The sequence below is a fragment of the Phoenix dactylifera genome, chromosome 9 (genome assembly GCF_051530095.1).
Source record: "Phoenix dactylifera cultivar Ajwa chromosome 9, Ajwa_hap1_PhDact_Kaust_v1.1, whole genome shotgun sequence".
NCBI classification, from domain to species: domain Eukaryota; kingdom Viridiplantae; phylum Streptophyta; class Magnoliopsida; order Arecales; family Arecaceae; genus Phoenix; species Phoenix dactylifera.
In genome coordinates, this window is record NC_143198.1 from 8,057,740 (window position 1) to 8,071,396 (window position 13,657).

Consider the following 13,657-nt stretch of genomic DNA (forward strand, 5'->3'; position numbering starts at 1 on the left):
TAGCATAGTTATTTTTCTTATTAAAAAAATTATTTAAAAATTAAAAAAAATTTAAAAAAATTTCTATTATTGTTACTTTTCTTATCTTCTTTTTCTCCCTTACTAATTTTTATTTATTTATTTATTTTTTTATCAGGAATCGAGGAAAAAAAATCTGGGATGATCAAAAGGAGAACTGCCAGAAAACAAATGCTGTAGAGGTTTGCAAAAAAAAAAAAAATTAAATTGCTGGAAAAATTCCCTTTGGTAACCTCTAAACTTTTCTTATTTAAATTAATTATTGGTTTGAAATTTTGTGGTGATTGTTTGATTTTAATTATAGCAAAATTGTGAATGCATGCTTGATACACATACACAAATCAATTTGCACATAGTAAGGGCAATCACCCCAACAAGATAAGAGCCGGATTTCATCACCGGACTCTTGCCCAACTTAGGTGAACTCAATCTCACATAGTGTCATCTTTAATTAAAATCAATTAGACGTTGGCTCCTAGGGACATTCAAGCTCAATAGGACGAAGATCACCGAAAGTTGCACCAATTTCGCTCTGTGGCTTAGTTGATGTCTAGGCAAGCTTTGTCCCTATAAGGGAGACAGTTCATCTGTTCGAGGCAAGTGGGTTTTAAGTGGGACCTTTGCGAACGCATCGTGACCCCTCCACTTACCTGGGAGCTTACCTGGTCAACTCGGTTCATTAGACCGGATTGGAGGCTTAGGTGCCCTCTTCAAACCAGTTAGGAGCTGTCTAGTGATTTTAGGACAAAGACTAGGATTGATATGCTTTTCTCTTTTATTGCATGCTTGATTGATCGAGTACTAGTGTATGCACGGTAGTCGTTCTAGAGTACAAAACCTATTACCTTTTGACCTTGAAATAGAACGAACCCTTAGGAACATTCGAGCTAAGATCAAAACATTAGGATCATCCCCACCTCTTAAGATGGCTGAATAACAACCAAAACTCCTGAGGGAATATTTTACTCCCACTATTTACACTTCCCCATCTTGCATTCGATTACCTGAGGTAGCAGCTGTACAATATGAAATAAAGTCTAGTGTGATCCAAATGCTTCCATCTTTTTATGGGCTCACCAATGAAGATCCATATAAACACCTAGATGAATTCCTTGAGATTTGCACCACTGTCAAGATTCAGAATTTCACTGATGATGCTCTGAAACTTAGATTATTCCCCTTCTTCCTTAAAGATAGAGCCAAGCAATGGTTGAATTCTTTAGAAGCCTACTCGATTCATTCCTGGGGTCAAATGCAACAAGAATTCTTAAAAAAATACTTTCCCATAGGAAGAACGAACCAGTTTAGACGTGCTATCACAAGCTTCTCCCAAACTGAGGGAGAAGAATTTCATGAAACTTTGGAGAGATTTTGGGACCTAATCCGTAAATGCCCACATCATCAAATACCTAAGTGGCAGCTAGTGCAATGCTTCTATGACGGATTGACTGAACGAAACCGTCAGATGATTGATGCCGCATGTGGGGGGACATTCATGCTTTAAAATGAGCATGAAGCATGGAAATTATTTAAAAATCTAAATGAAAACTCCCTCCACCATGCTTCATGTTCTTGTCAAGCACCCCCGAGTTCTCAAAGAAAAGGGACAATTTGTGAAATAAGTCATTCTATGGACCTGTCTAGCAAGGTAGATGCATTGTCCCATAAGATTGACCAACTGATGATAGGTGGGCATTACATGAACTCTTCCCAAGCACAAGTGTGTACTATTTGTTCTAGCCCATCCCACCCTATTCATGAGTGCCCCTCAGCACCCCAATATCCCGAACTCGTGCAAGAACACATCAATGCTGCTCAAACACAGCCCAGACCGGGTAATGACCCATTTTCCAATACATATAATCCGGGATGGCAAAATCATCCAAACTTTTCTTGGAAGCCGCAAGCTTCGAACACAGCCCAACCCTATTCCCAAAATTTTCAAAATTCTCAGAATTTTCAAACCCAACAAAATATTCATCCCTACCGTCCCTCAACTCAATTTCAACACATTCTTCCTCCACCCCAAAGAAACACAGCCTTTGAGGAGAAAGTGTTGAACGCCCTTCAAGGTTTGGAAACCATTACACAATTAGTGCACTCTCATACGCAATCAATCGCCAAGCTAGAATCCCAAATGGGTCAACTAGCTAATGCACTAAACAAGCGAGAGGAAGGAAAGCTTCCAAGCCAACCACTAAGTAATCCTAGGGGACAATACATGGCTCAAGAAAATCAACTAAATGCAATTCATCATGAACAAGCCAATACTTTGACTACCCTAAGGAGTGGACGTGTAGTAGACAATAAGATTGGGAAGGACAACAATAAGGAAGATGAAGAAGAGGATAGAAATGTGTCAAATGAAAAACCTTCTTCTTCTTCTTCACCTAGTCCACCTTCTGCCAAAACTCATATCCCAAAGGCCCCATATCCTGAAGCTCTTACTTCACCCTCTCCATTTGGCAAAAAGGAAACTTCATTAGAAGAGATGATGGAGGTCTTCAAACAAGTTAAAATCAACCTCCCACTCCTTGATGCCATCAGACAAGTTCCCTCCTATGCCAAATTTCTCAAAGACCTTTGTACACAAAAGCGAAAATCTAGGACACATGTGCCTAAAAAGGTCTTCCTAACTGAGCAAGTGAGTTCTATTCTCCAACACAACACCCCTCCAAAATTCAAAGATCCTGGTGCTCCCACCATCTCCTGTGTCTTAGGAAATAATTTCATTGATCGAGCACTCTTAGATCTAGGGGCAAGTGTCAACCTTTTACCTTATTCAGTTTATGAGAAACTTGGTTTAGGTGAGTTAAAACCAACCTCGGTATCCCTTCAATTGGCTGATCGATCTGTAAAAACACCACGTGGGATAATTGAAGATGTTCTTGTCAAGGTAGATAAATTCTATTTTCCAGTAGATTTCATTGTCCTTGATATGGAACATGAGCCCAATCCTAATAAACAAATCCCTGTGATCCTTGGGCGGCCCTTTTTAGCAACAGCCAATGCATGCATCAATTGTAGAACAGGGGTAATGAACATATCATTTGGGAACATGAAGGTAAAATTAAATGTGTTCAATGCGGCCGACCAACCCGCAAGAAAAATTGAGTGTTATATGATAGACAAAATAGATGACCTCATAGAAGGAGATGCAAAAACTATCTCACTATGTCTGGCTGAAGACAATAAACTTAGCGCTTGTTGGGAGGCAACCCAATTTTCTTAGATTATTTCTTAACATTGAGGACAATGTTAGGTTTAGGTTTGGGGGTATTCATCTTGATTTTCATCCCAAAAAAAAATAAAAATAAAAATAAAAAAATAAAAAAATATAAAAAAAAATAAAAAAAATAAAAAAAAATAAAAAAATAAAAAATAATAATAAAAAAAATTATTTTTTTAAAAAAGAAAAAAAATAAAAAATAAAAATATTTTTTTATGTGTTTATTTTCATTTTTTATAAAATAATAAAAAAAATTATTAAAAAAAAGTTTTTGTTAAAAAAAAATTCTAATTTATATACATTTATGCGAGAATGATAAACACACAAGGTATATAAAATCTAAAAAGCCCAATGACTAGTGGGAAGTAATACAAATTTAAGTTCTTTTTATTAAGTCTCTCTTAGGGAGTTGTAAACTAATTAATACTTTGGAATTTCACTACACACTGGCCGACTCTTCTAAGGTCTAGGCTCGACATTATGTTGAGAGTATGGTAGCAACCTTGGACCCTGATGAATCATACTTATCTAGTCCAAAAAAAAAAAAAAATCATCAATAATAATGGATTTAGTCAGGAACATCGAAAAGGGCTACCTATTGTCAAAGGTCAAGTGGGCTTGTGATGAGGACTCCGAGCATAAGTCCGTAGGGGAGTCTTGATGCCCGACACCTTATGCCAACTAGTGTGAGAGTTGTCGACTGATTGCTCGTTACACGGAGAAATCACCACAAGAGTAAAAGTGCACAATTTATATATCTTTCTTAAAAAAGAAAAGAAAAAAAAAAGGAAAAAATGCTGTATTGACCGAAAAGACAATAGTGTGAAAGCCGTCGTTGTAAAAATTCGAGTAAACTGGAATATTACAGATAAAGCCCGTGAGGTACTAAAGTAAACATCCACAACTCTCGAAATCCTGCAGATAAGATGATTTTGAATCAGTGAGTAGGTTCCTTCGACCAATCCTTGGAAACTACTGGTATTAGCGATATTTTGGAGATCCGAACTCTTAGCTTGGGTACGGCCCAGATTTCACCGAGCACTCCAGTATAAATAAGTCTTACAACTCCCTAAAAGGAAACTTAATGACTTTAACTTAGATTGCATACTAATCTAGAATTTGGGCTGACTTAGTAAATAAAACCGTGTGTGCTTTGAAATTCTTATCATTTATGTATCTTAAATTAGATTTTAATTTAAAAAAAAAGTTTTTTTTTTCTAGCTAGTATGCACTTGGAATTTGAAGTTTCATCAATCGAATTAAAAAAAAAAAAAACAACAACAACAACAACAAATTAATCATAACAATAAATGATATTGAAGTTTGTGGGTATCTTCACTGGAAACCCTCACGAGACTATAACTCGTCCACTAGGGTAACCTAGGGGTTTAAAGCCTTGTTACATATGGTAAATGTAACCGCGATGCCTGCGAAAGTGAGTTAGAATTCTTCTTTAATTTTGCTCGAGGACTAGCAAAACATAGGTTTGGGGGTGTGATAAGTGCTTAATAATTTATAATTTAGTTATCTTTCCATAGCACTTATCAATGTTTTTAAACTGATAAATACATATTTTACCATGAAATTGAATAAACATTGAATTAAATTTAAATTATGGTAAGAGGTAAATAATTCTTTTCTCAAAACAGACTCTAAACTTGTCTCTCTCCTGGTTATAATCTTTCATGAAAACATATAAGGAGGAGATTGTGTTGACCCGATTTGGTAACCTAATGGAGTTGTAATCAAGCTAAGGCTATAATTAAATGGGTTTTGGTCCTAATTAGATTGAAAGCTATAATTAATTATTTTTGTATGGGGAAAATGTTTGATTAATGTTATTAAGTCACGGTCCTGTTTTTAGTTTTATCGAGTCCGGTCTGAAGCAGTTTAGCAATAATTGAATTTAAATAACATTGGGCTCGAGATCAAGTTCAAGCAAATTAAAGATCATAACCTACCTCAAATCCAAAGCCAATTCCCAAACCAATCCTATTCCTTTCCCGCGACCACTATCCAAGCAATCCAACGGTTCAGAAACTCCCGTCTCCGCATCACATTTCCAAACTAAGCAAAATAGAGGAGATCCTTGTTTTAAATTTATATATGCCCATTTTCATGTCAAAATAAAGCAAGAAAAATAATTTTTCCCAAAAATTACCGGAATCACTGTTCAGGTGAACAGTATTCCGAGGTAACACTGTTCATATGAACAGTGTTCCGTGAAAAACACTGTTCATATGAACAGTGTTACAAAAAAAATATATAATATATAAGCCACTGTTTATCTTCTTCCTCCCTCCTTGCATCAGGGCCGTCCACCTTCCTCCCGTCGATCCCGCGTCGTGCCCACCGCGTTCATGCCATCTCCTCTTCCGGATTCCCAGCTCCTCCGCCATCAACCACGTGCGGCATCTCCTCTTCCGGATTTCCAGCTCCACACCGTGACCAGCGCCCCTGCACGGCTGCCATTCCGAGCAACCGAGACAGCATCGCATCCCAGCGTATCACGCCATGGATCCGATCACTTTCTTCTTCCGCTCCCCCCCCAGCATCCTGTTTCTCCGCCATCAACCGGTGCAGCCTCTCTTCCCAGCTCCTCCGCCATCAAATCTCTGTGATTCAGCCTTCTCCGCGATCATCGTCTGCCCAGCCGTCCGTGATCGGCTCGTCCAGCTCCTTCCGTCGATCCCGCGGCCATCTCACCTTATCTCATCTGCACGTCAACCTCCCATCGATCCAGCGGCCAGCTCCATTGATCCGGCCATCTGCATTCAACCCGGCGCTCCACGGATCATGCTTTCCTCCCGAGATCCAGCCATTCGCCATTTTCGTCCGCAAGCTGCCCTCCAGCATCACGCCCCGAAATTAGCCGCCCGTGATCTCTTCTCCCTTCCCGAATGAGCACACTGGATGACTATAAAAGAGGGAGAGCTCGGTTGAGAAGAAAAAAAAGAGGGGAGAACCCCTGTTTCGGTGAAGAAGAAGAAGAAGAAAGCCGAGAGAAAGAAATTAAAAAAAAAGAAGAGAGAGGGGAGGAAAGAGAAGAGTTTGTGTTATTCTGGGAAGAATGAGAGGTGAAGGCTTTCATTTGAAGATGGAAGGACATCCGGCCACCATGCACGGCTGAACACCTAGTCTAGGGCTGGATGAAGCCCTAGGAATGTAACAGGGCATTGTAGTTCTTACTCTTTTAATCTTTTTGGAGTTTGTTTAAATTCTCATTCTCAATGAAAAATTATTTTATGATGTTTAAACCTTGAGCATGCCATTTACTATTCATGTTGCTAAAGTAGTCTAAGATGATCCATGCCTAGGAAGATGAGATGTGCTACACCCTAGATTAGCATACTTAGGTAGACACTTCATGCTATACCGAAGATGGATCTTCCTAAAACTCTTTATGCTTTTATTTTATAAGGCTTGTAGCCAAAATTGCATGCCTCTCCAAAAGATAAGATTAAGAACACAATCCTTGATGCAATGCTATGTGGTGGATTCCAAATCCTAGATCTATTTACTTTGATAAAATTTCAATCTGTACTCATAGTTTGATTTAGTTAAATCAAGTTAGCAAATCCTTCTTGTTGATTTATTTTTAAAAGAAAAATAACTTATTCTTCAATCCCTGTGGACCGACACCCGTAATCACTATCCTACAGGATACGTGCTATTGCGTGGTTTATTTTTGAAATTGAAATAACCGATCAGTGCATGATCCACGTCCTCCGCAGCCCACATCCCGTTCGTGATCTTCTCCCGTTTGGAACCAAGACCCAGCTGAATCCAAACTTCCTCCCAAACCAACCAATCTTTATCCCAACTAGATTCCCAAGCTTCACATGTTAGAACCGGATCATAGCTTCTTCCGCATCCCGTGCCATATCCAGCCTCACGTCATGTTGATCCAGTCTTCATCTCGCTCGTCAAGCATCCCAACGTCCGAATGCATTCTCCCCTGCTTCAAAACTATCATCCTTATCTTCTCAGTTCCTCCCAACGTCTTTCCCATTCTTCTCCGGATCATGTCCACTCACGTATCCCCTGTTTCAAACAGAGTGCCAGCCTATCCACCCAACCATGATGAATCCAACGAGTCCCAACTTCCTCCCATCATTTTAGACTGATTCCATAAACTGTCTCCTGGATCACCTCTTCCGAATGAAGCCAACCAACCAAATCTTAGCATCCCGTGCCATTTTTTCTTCCATTCGCTCCCAACAAATCTGATACGCATCTCCTCTGCGGTGAAACGGCAGCAGCTCATCACTTCCCAGACTTCACGGAAACAGAACTGGGAGCTTCATTTCGAGCATCAGTGGATTCCGAAGTGCCCGTGAGGATCAGATTAAGCAACCTTTGCTTCCAGCGCCCGAATCAAATCATCTACTCGTCTCACCCGTGTCAGTTTCTTGGCTCTTATCTTCCCACGACGTGATGAGATAAGAGGAGCCGGCAGCCTATAAAAGGGAACCAGATGTGAAGGAGGGGGCATTCTTCTTCTCTTCCGTTCCATTCTTCTCTTCCGATCCATCCTTAAGCTCTTCACAGGCCAAGTCCCACGGAAATAAAAGGAGGGAGAAGACTTCGGGTGTTTTGGGAATATTTCCTAAAGGAAGAAATAATGAGGGAAGGAATGGGAGCCCGCTGCTGTGCTGCTGCTGCCGTCCACCACTGCATGGAAGCCTAAGCTTTTCACTAGGGCTGGATGCAGCCCTAGCAAAAGGATAAGGATTTTGTATTTTTTTTATTGCTATTCTTGGGGTTGTATGAACTTATGGTTTTTAATGGATATCTTCTTTTATCTCACGTTTAATTTCTGTGATTTTAAATGTGAAGTTTATACAGCTGTTCTTCATGATCATTGAAGTAAAAATAAGATAGTTCATGCTTAAGGAAGATGCGATGTGCTGCCACCTTAGATGAGGGTAGACATTTCATGCTAACTGAAGATGGACTATGCCTAAATTACTTTTGTGAAATTTTATTCAGATGCTTATTAGGCTTGTAGCCAATTTGCATGTTTATCCAAGAGTAAATTAAAATATAATTAATCCTTGTTCCGATGTTAGTGGTGAATTCCTTGCCCTAGGTTCCCTCAAACTGATATCATTTTAATTGTATTTTCTTTATTAAATTCCTTAGTTTAATTTTCTTCCAAACTCTTCCTTTTAAATATTTTTATTTTTAAGAAAACAACTATATCCCAATCCCTGTGGATTGATACCTGAAATCACTATCCTACCAGATACGTGCTATTGTGTGGTCTTTAAAGTTGACTATTAATTTTTGGCGCCGTTGCCGGGGATTGCTAGCATAGTTGTTTTTCTTTTCATAAATTTTTTTATAAAAAAAATAAAAATAAAATAATAATAATAATAATAATATATATCTAAAATTTAAAATAAAATAAAAATATTTTCTATTTTGGCTACTTTTCTTATCTCCTTTCTCTCTCTTACTAATTTTTGATTTTTCTTGATCAGGAATCGAAGAGGACATCTGGGACGATCAAAAAGGGAATTGCTGGAAAAGGAATGCTGTAGAGGTTTGCCTAAAAAATTAAAAAATTAAAAAAAATTGCTGGAGAAATTTTCTTTGGTAACCTCTAAACCTTTCTTATTTAAATTAATTCCCTTTTGTGGTGATTGTTTGATTTTAAATTCAGCAAAAAGTATGAATGCATGCTTGATACACATACACCAATTAATCCGCACATAGTAAGGGCAATCACCCCAACAAGATAAGAACTGGATTTCATCACCAGATTCTTGCCCAAATTAGGTGAATCAATTCTCACATAGCTTTCACCTTAATTAAAATCAATTAGACGTTCGCCCCTAGGGACATTCGAGCTTAATAGGACGAAGATCACCGAAAGTTGCACCAATTTCGCTCTGTGGCTCAGTTGATGTCTAGGCAAGCTTTGTCCCTTTAAGGGAGACAGTTCATCTGTTCGAGGCAAGTGGTTTTTAAGTGGGACCTTTGCAACGCATCGTGACCCCCCCACTTACCTGGGAGCTTACCTGGTCAGCTCAGTCATTAGACCGGATTGGAGGCTTAGGTGCCCTCTTCAAACCAGTTAGGAGCTGTCTAGTGATTTTAGGGTGAACATAAGGAATTGTGTTTTTCTTTTTAGTGCATGCTTGACTGTACTGATCAGAGGAGTCTTAGTGTATGCTAGGGTGTCGTTCCAGATCTCCTGAATTAGTACCTTTTGACTCTGAAATAGAACGTTCTATTAGGGCCCTTCGAGCCGAAATCCGCACTTATAGAACCCTAAGATCTGCTTCACCTATCAAGATGGCTGAAGAACAATCCAAGCTGTTAAAGGAGTACTTCACTCCTTCCATTTATACCTCTCCATCTTGTATCCGACTACCTGATACCACTGCTGCTGTACAGTTTGAGATTAAGTCTAGTGTCATCCAAATGCTTCCCTCCTTTTATGGACTTAACAATGAAGATCCATCCAAACATTTAGATGAGTTCCTTGAGATCTGCACCACTGTAAAAATTCAAAACTTCACTGATGACGCTCTGAAACTTAGGTTATTCCCTTTTTATCTTAAGGATAGAGCTAAGCAGTGGCTCCATTCATTAGAAGCTAATTTCATTCTTTCATGGGTTCAAATGCAACATGAATTTCTAAAAAAATATTTTTCTATAGGAAGAACAAACCAATTTAGGCGTGCTATCACGAGCTTCTCCCAATCTGACGGAGAAGAATTTCATGAGACTTGAAAAAAATTTAGAGATTTACTCCGGAAATGCCCGCATCATCAAATACCCAAGTGGCAATTAGTGCAATGCTTTTATGACGGACTGTCCGAACGAAATCGTCAAATGGTTGATGCTTCTTGTGGGGGTACTTTCATGCTTAAAAGTGAACATGAGGCATGGCAATTGTTTGAGAACCTTAATGAAAATTTCCTCCACCATGCCTCCTCCGCTCGTCAAGCAACCCCCGAGTTCTCAAAGAAAAGGAACCATATATGAAGTTAGCCAGTCCATAGGTCTATCCGAGAAAGTAGATGCACTATCCCGCAAATTGGACCAGCTAATGTCTAGAGAACAGCTTCCAAACTTTCACCAAGCACAAGTATGTACTCTCTGTTCTAGTCCATCTCACACTGTCTTTGAGTGCCCTTCGGCAGCACAATTTCCTGAATTTGTGCAAGAACAAGTTAATGCTGCCCAAGCACAGTCCCGACCGGGTAATGATCCATATTCTAACACTTATAACCCGGGATGGCGCAACCATCCAAACTTCTCCTGGAAACAGTAGACTCCCAATACTTCCCAACCTTATTCCCAAAACTTTCAACCATTCCGGAATGTTCATCCGAACCGTCCTCTTACTCACTATTCACAATTTCAACATGTCCCTCCTCCAGCACCCCCAAAAAACACAGCTTTTAAGGAGAAAGTGTTGAGCTCCCTTCAAGGTTTGGAAACTATTACACAATTGGTGCACTCTCACACGCAATCCATCGCCAAGCTAGAATCCCAGATGGGGCAACTAGCTAATGCACTGAACAAGCGAGAGGAAGGAAAACTTCCAAGCCAACCAGTGAGTAATCCAATGCATAGCTCAAGAAAATCAACCAAATACAATTCATCATGAACAAGCCAATGCTCTGACTACCCTAAGGAGTGGACGTGTAGTAGACAATAAGATTGGGGAGGGTAACAATAAGGAAGGTAAAGAAGATGAGAGAAATATATCACATGAAAATCCAAAATCTTCTTCTTCTTCAGCTAATCCACCATCTGCCACAACTCACATTCCAAAGGTCCCATTTCCTGATGTTCTCAATTCACCCTCTTCCTTTGGCAAAAAGGGAACTTCACTAGAGGAGATGATGGAGGTTTTCAAACAAGTCAAAATCAACCTCCCACTTCTTGATGCTATTAGACAAGTTCCATCTTATGCCAAATTTCTCAAAGACCTTTGTACACAGAAACGAAAATCTAGGACACATGTACCTAAAAAGGTCTTCCTAACTGAACAAGTGAGCTCCATCCTCCAACACAACACCCCTCCAAAATTTAAAGATCCTGGTGCTCCCACCATCTCCTGTGTCTTAGGAAGTAATTTCATTGATCGAGCACTCTTAGATCTAGGGGCAAGTGTCAACCTTTTACCTTACTCAGTTTGCGAGAAACTTGGGTTAGGTGAGTTAAAACCAACCTCGGTATCCCTTCAATTGGCTGATCGATCTGTAAAAACACCACGTGGGATAATTGAAGATGTTCTTGTCAAGGTAGACAAATTCTATTTTCCAGTAGATTTTATCGTTCTTGATATGGAACATGAGCCTAATCCTAAGAAACAAATCCCCAAGATCTTTGGGCGTCCTTTTTTAGCTACAGCCAATGCAAGTATAAATTGTAGAACTGGGGTGATGAATATATCCTTTGGAAATATGAAGGTCAAGTTAAATATATTTCATGCCTCTGATCAACCCGCAAAGGAAGTTGAGTGCTTCCTAATAGATAAAATGGACGATCTTGCAGAAGAAGCCTTTCCTTATATTTTAGCAGATGACCCTCTGAAAACATGCTTGGCCCATTTTGACTTTGATATAGACAAGGCCATAGAAGCAGTCAACTCTGTGCCCGATAGTCAGTTTCTCACAAATTTTCTTCTTTGGAGAACTCGGCATGAACCTAGTATGATATGATTAAGGAAGCACTGCGTCTGGCTGAAGACGTTAAACTTAGCGCTTGTTGGGAGGCAACCCAATTTTCATAGATTATTTTTGCACATTTTCTTGTCGTATTTGTGGAGTGATTGATCATAACCCTATTTGATTTTGATGAGCTCAAAGCATTTGAGTATACTTTATGCTTACTAATGAATTCAATCTAGTGTTTCAGTAAAAATCTTATAAATTTATGGTTAAGCGCATCTAGATTTGGTTCAAGATATTTTGGATAAGTTAAGAAGTCAAGTTGAACCAAAGTCTGAGACTCGAGTCGACTCCGGGATATTACGAGTTGACTCCAGGCGTATCAGAAGCACTGGCACAGGCTCGAGTCGACTCCGGAACGTTATGAGCCGACTCCGACTGAGAACAGATAGATGAACAGAAAGACTCAATTCAAAATCTGTCGGCGAGTCGACTCCTGAAGAGCGTGAGTCGACTCTGATGTTTGCCGAGTCGACTCCTGAGTAGTATGAGTCGACTCCAGGGAGTTACAGACAAAAAGTCAGAGAGCAATTCTCGACCCTGAGAGCCGAGTCGACTCCTGAGAAACGCGAGTCGACTCCGATGGTTGGCAGGTCGACTCCAAAGAAAGCGAGAGTCGACTCTCAGTGGTATACAAGGCAAAAGTCAGAGAGCAGTTTTCGGACACTGAGAGCCGAGTCGACTCCCGCAATGCCCGAGTCGACTCCGAGATAGCGCAACCCCTAAAAGACAAGAAGACAGAATTGTTGTCTCTGAGACGCGAGTCGACTCCAAGACAGCTCGAGTCGACTCCAAGGCAGCGCTACACCAAAAAGACAGAAGGCTGTGTTTCGAAAACTGAGAGCCGAGTCGACTCCGGAACAGTTCGAGTCGACTCCAAGACTGGACGAGCCATAAGACAGAAGATCGGGAGTTCGGGCTCTGAGCGCCGAGTCGACTCCCAGAATTTTCGAGTCGACTCAAATGAGTCAAGTTGAAAAATAGATATATGGATTCCATGGGATGAGCCGACTCCAAAATTGCCAGGTCAGCTCCAGGTTTTGGCGAGTCGACTCCGGATTAAGTCGAGTCGACTCCCAGTCGAGAAGCTCACTTTAATTCAAATCCGGAACAGTTGCCGAGCCGACTCCAGAAAAGCATGAGTCGACTCCTGCTACAGCCGAGTCGACTTCAGATCGTGCGAGTCGACTCCAACCCCAACGGACACATTATCAGGATGTGCAGAATGTGCAGAACGGCTAGAAAAGTGTGTCTAACGGCTAGTTTCCGTGGGGAATGGTTTAAATAGCCACAGAGGACTGTAGCAAAGTAGAGGTGTGACATTCCACTCAAAGATAACAAGTATCCTTCATCTGCAAACGGATTTGAACGGAAAAGAAGGAAGAGGTCCACTAACTCCATTCAACCGACTCTTCCCAGCATTAAAGAAGTCTCCTCCAGTCTTCAAGTCTTCAAGACATTCAAGAGGAGATCCAGAGTTCAAGAAGCCCTCCTATACTTCATCATAAACGTGTTTGAGGGCTCTTAACTTTTCTCTTATTTATATCGCTGTATATCTGCTTTTTAGAAGCTCTATTTTTCTGTTTGTCTTTGTTCTTTCCATCTGGTCTTTACTTGATTCAATCAGGGGATTGAATCAAGGGTGTATAGGTTTGTTGGTGAGCCTAGGTTGAAACCAACGGTGTAAGGGTTCGATTGTGATCCCGAAAAAACA

At 40.2% G+C, this 13,657-nt stretch overlaps 1 non-coding gene across 1 annotated transcript; it reads right to left on the minus strand.

Annotated features, from left to right (window-relative positions):
* Nucleotides 1-1,319: 1,319 nt before the first annotated feature.
* Nucleotides 1,320-1,425, minus strand: LOC120109622 (small nucleolar RNA R71). Its single transcript, XR_005510440.2, has one exon. It is a non-coding gene; the product is annotated as a small nucleolar RNA R71 (small nucleolar RNA).
* Nucleotides 1,426-13,657: the final 12,232 nt, after the last annotated feature.